We start from the raw sequence: 5,517 nt of genomic DNA, 5'->3' as shown, positions 1-5,517 counted from the left end.
TTGGAGTCTCACTCTGTCACCCAAACTGGAGTGCAGTGGCCGCTCCCGGCCACTGCAGCCTTGACCTGCTGGGCTCCGGCGACCCTTCCGCCTCAGCCTTCCAAATAACTGGAACTACAGGTGCATGCTACCACGCCCAGCTAATTTTTGATTTATTGTAGACATGAGGTCTTGCCAAGTTGCCCAGGCAGGTCTCGAGCCCGCGGGCTCAGGCAATCCACTCATCTCAGCCTCCCAAAGTGCTGGGATTACAAGCTGAGCCACCGAGTTTGGCTTAAATATGCTATTTTAAATAGGAACTATGCAATCTTTGCATAGCTTTATGAAAGGAAACAAGGGTCGATATTTGAAAATTTCAGGGAGACCTATGTTATTATAGTACCTCTAACTTTGCAACAATAACTCCATCCAAAAGTGCGGTCGTGTGTTTCTTATCACTAGAAGTTTTCAAGTAGAATCTCATTCCGCATGGGTCTGGAGCATTCCATAGGATTTCTGCTTTGGATGGAAGTTGTAACTAATATCTTTCACATTTTTTTTAAATTCCTGGGTTTTGTGAGTCAAAATGGATGTAGAGTTTATACATAATTGTTTGTATTATTTGTTAAATGCCCATGTAAATTATTGTTCCGTGAGTGTATTGCCAGTTCTGGAAAAATTGGTTTGTTATTTATGTCATGAATTATCCTTACTATTTGTTATATATCTTTGTATTTGCCTTCTTTTTGCCCCTCTTTTCTCCACTTAGAGCCACTTAGGGGAAATTTTCTTGCTGAGGAAATCAGTGCATTCCAGGGTCACAATGAAAAAATGAAAGAAGTTTAAAACACTTTTATTTTGGCTCTAGTAAGACTGCAAAGTAACTGGCTCATGCAAAATTTAATAATTATATGTGGTTTCTTTATTTAACAGCTATCATTATGCCATTATGTATCAGACCATAATCTACTCTGAGCTTTCTTTCCTAATATTTGGAACTGATATGTAGAAATGACAGCATTCAGAGAGAAAGTATTTCATATCTCCTTATTTCAGTAGAAACATCTTTTCCATATTCTACCATCCCTTCAAGTTCTAATGAATTATTTATGTATAGAGTGAAATATTGTGTCCAATAATTGTGTAGCTGATAATTTCATAAGTGACAGTTTTTGTGAGATTGTTAACCCCACACATTGATGATAACAACAACAAAATTCTATGTGCTCAGGCATAAAATAAAGGAGAATTTTATTTAGAAACTTTTGGATTTGAATAATTTTAGTACTTAATTTAGAATTCCTTTTATTTGTCCATGAGTTCTCAATGTGAAGCAACACATTTCCACTATGCCATTATTTTTAATGCACTATAAATAATTAACATAGGTTAAAGACAAAAACCTTCCTAACATTAAAATATTAAAAATGTAAATATTGGGAGGTATTATGAAACCTGAACAAAGTGTTTTAACAGCTTAAGACTGCTATACTTGCAAACAAATAACTTGATAGCAGCATACAGAAAATTTTCAGATAAAAGATTTCCTTCTTTTTTTTTTCAGGGACTGGAATTATACATGTCAGCTAGATTTTACACTATCTCTTTAGCTTTTTATCTTCCATTATTTTGCCTCTTCATTTTTTCTATTGGTATTTCTTGAATCTGTCCTCCAAATTGCTAATGTCTTACTTCAGCTATATCTAATTTGTTGTTAAATACATCTGTTGAATTTTTAATATTCAGTGTATATTTCAATTCTAGACTTTGCATTCAATCCTTTTTTTTCCCCCAAGTATCTCACTCTCGCCCAGACTTCAGTAGCACGCTCACGGCCACTGCAGCCTCAAACTGCTGGACTCAGGCGATCCTTCCTCCTCAGCCTTCCAAGTATCTGAAACCATAGGCACATGCCACCATGCTCGGCTCATTTTTTGATTTATTGTAGAGACGAGGCCTCGCCAAGTTGCCCAGGATTACAGGCATGAGCCACCACAACTGGTGCATTCAATCCTTTTTACTGACTTGAATAAAAATTCCAGCTCCTGTTTAAATGTCCCACTTGATCACTTAATTTCTTGAAGATTTTAGTCACAGTTATGTTTAAACTCTGTGTCTAGCTCCAACCTTCAATATGTATCGCTCCAGTTCTGTCAGATTGGCAAATGTTCTTCTCGGGTACTTGTTACTACTTTCTGCTCAGGTTTTCAGTCTCTCAAGCTCCTGCTTCCTTGATCAGCAAGTACCTTGAGATATAAACTGTGCCAAATGTTGAGCTCAAATCTTAGGATTACCTTCTGTCTGGGAATTTGTTCAGCTGAATCTTTGCTGCTTTGGTAGCTGATCTATCCCATCAAAAACTCACAGTTTACCCGTCTTGTATAGTTGTTCTCAGTGAAAGAGTTGTTCCAACACTGTACAGTCTTGTTGCTTTTTTCCCTTATTAAAAATTACATTACAGCCAGGCTCGGTGGCTCAACCTGTAATCCCAGCGCTTTGGGAGGCTGAGGTGAGTGAATTGCCTGAGCCCGAGGGGTTCAAGATCCACCCGGGCAACTTGGTGAGACCGCATCTCTACAATAAATCAAAAATTAGGCGGGCGTGGTAGCACGCGCCTGTAGTTCCATCTATTTGGAAGGCTGAGGCAGGAGGATCGCCAGAGCCCAGCAGGTCGAGGCTGCAGTGGCCGGGAGCGGCCACTGCACTCCAGTCTGGGTGACAGAGTGAGACTCCAACTTAAAAAAAAAAAAAAAATTATATTATATATTATATAGATCACAAAGATAGCAAATGCAAATGCTAGAGACAAAGAAACGTAACTACTAGAAGAAGAACCATAAGCAAAATTGTGAAGCAGGTTAATTTTTCCCAAATGTCATTTTGCTTCTCTTTTTTCCACCATTTCTTACATTTTCCATTTTCTTTCTACTGCAACCCAACATACTGTGTTGGGCTGTACAGTCAGTCTAACTTTTAGAAATCTTCTCAGAAGACTAAATTAAACTAAGAACCAAAAAGATGGTGATGACAGACACCAAGAAATTACATACATATCTCATAATTTAAGGGATCAGGAAAATGGGAAAGAAATATTTGCAAAACCACAGGAAGAACTGAAGCAGGACACCGGCAGGTCCATGTTAGCAGTCATCAAAATACCTGGTAGGCAGCCACCTACCCATAGAGAAGATACCTCCTACCTTAAAGTTCACTGGGATTCTCTTAGAATTTCGTTTGTTTTTCACTGTTTATTACCTTTTATGGTAATCTACTATGTATTATATTGGTGATATAGAAATGAACTATGTTCTGTATATTCTTTTTAACTCTAATAGTTCCTCTTTTATTTATTTATTTATTTTTTTTTTTTTTTTTTTTTTAGTCAGAATTTCACTCTGTCACCCAGGCTAGAGTGCAGTGGCATGCTCACGGCCACCACAACCTCAACCTGCTGAAAATGCTGAAAATGCAGTTAAATATTTCTTAGATGTCTAAACTTCCTAGTAGATCTCAGTTGGAAGAAAAATTACTTCTGTGAGGATAGAAAGAAGACAACTAAAGAGCAAGGTGGTCTGGTCAGGTTTTTCATCTTCAAGAAGAGAGATTAGGCCAGGCTCAATGGCTCACGGCTGTAATCCCAGCATTTTGGGAGGCCAAGGCAAGAGGATCACTTGAGCCCAGGAGTTCAAGACCAGCTGGGGAAACATAGCAAGACCTCATCTCTACAAAATAATCAAAAATTAGCCAAGCATGGTGGCACTGGCCTGTAGTCCCAGCTACTCAGGAGGCTGAGGCAGAAGGATCAGCTGAACCCAGGAGGTCGAGGCTGTAGTGAGCTGTGGCAGTGCCACTGCACTCCAGCTTGGGTGACAGAGTGATACCCTGACTCAAAAAAAAGGGGGAGGAGTTAGAAAAATATGGACCTTGGGCCAAATTCAGTCTGTAACTTTTCTGTAAATGATGTTCTATTGGAACACAGTCACGTCATCTATTTATACACTTACTATGGCTGTTTTTGTACTACAATGGCAGTGTTGAGTGATAAACACAATCTGAAACACAGGCCTAAAATGTTGACTGTTTATTCTTTTCCGGAAAGGTTTGCCAACCCCCTCTCAAGAAGATCTTGGTAATAGTGACATCAGTGAAAATGGCAAAGTGAGGACCCTCGAAATTTCTCCCTCCACAAAAGCAATGAAAAATGTTGATTTAAATGGTCAGAGTCAACTTTTTCAGATCTCCAGAAATGAGTTAAAGGCTTCCAATGTTGTGGGGCGAGCTTATTCAAGAAAAATGGCTGGATGTCTGTAAGAAAAGTCAGCTTTGTGACATGTTAGCATTCCCTGGTCCCAGCCCCCACTCTCCAGTTCAGAAACATCCTAGAAAAATACTCATCTACACTCCTGGTGTTTCCTGGCAGTCACTGGAGGAAGCAAAACAGAGCTGGAGCTCTTTCCAAGTGTAATGCCCAGAGTCTGTTGTTGTTTGTTTTTGCTTTGTTTTTTTACTTGTCTGGTGAGTCCCTTGAAGAACTCATCAACAGGTTGCCTTGGAGCTCACCCAGTTCAAAAGACTTCTCTCAAGGGATGTCTTTTTTTAAAAACAATTACAGGCAAGTGTTTCCATTTTGTGGCTGCCTGAGGAGATGAACAACAATTGAAACCAAAACAAAAAAACAAAAAAAAACCTAACCAATAAGCTAAAAAGGAAAAGAAAAACTTTGAAATTAAGATGTCTATAGGGACATAAAAAGGCTATGATATGCCAGGTACGGTGGCTCATGCCTTAAACCCAGCACTATGGGAGGTGGAGGTGGGAGGATTGCCTGAGCCCACGGGTTTGAGACCAGCATGGACAACGTGGCAAGAGCTTGTCTCTACAATAAGTCAAATAGTAGCCAGGCATGGTGATGCACTCCTATGGGTCCAGCTACGTAGAAGACTGAGGCAGGAGGATGGCCTGAGCCCAGCAGACTGAGGCTGTGGTGGCCATGAGCATGCCACTGAACTCCAGCCTGAGTGACAAAGTGAAACCCCAACTTAAAAAAAAAAAAAAAGCCGGGCTCGGTGACTCAGCCTGTAATCCCGCGCCTTTGGGAGGCTGAGGTGAGTGGACTGCCTGAGCCCGCGGGTTCGAGACCCGCCTGGGCAACCTGGCGAGCCCTCATCTCTACAATATACCAAAAATCCGCCGGGCGTGGTAGCGCGTGCCTGCGGTTCCGGCTACCCGGAAGGCTGAGGCGGAAGGATGGCCCGGGAGCCCCGCAGGTCCAGGCTACGGTGGCCGGGAGCGGCCACGGCACTCCAGTCTGGGCGGCGGAGTGAAACTCCAACTCAGGAAAAAAGAGCTCTGACTTGAGTTTCAGTCAATGACAAAAACTTAAAATTTAAAAATAAAAAAGCTCTGGCAAAATCCTAGGGAGCTAGACAACCGTGGGTGTATACCTAGGGGGGTGCACAGGCTCAGGAAATACCTGGAAAGGCCCTAACCTCTCATCTCTGGCTTACTTTGAGAATCCGTGTAGGCCGAAAGTAAATG

The sequence above is a fragment of the Carlito syrichta genome, unplaced genomic scaffold (assembly GCF_000164805.1).
Source record: "Carlito syrichta isolate Samal-C Ts95f unplaced genomic scaffold, Tarsius_syrichta-2.0.1 Scaffold316293, whole genome shotgun sequence".
Lineage (NCBI taxonomy): Eukaryota > Metazoa > Chordata > Mammalia > Primates > Tarsiidae > Carlito > Carlito syrichta.
The sequence above is the reverse complement of the archived record's forward strand: the minus strand, read 5'-3'. Positions refer to the sequence as shown.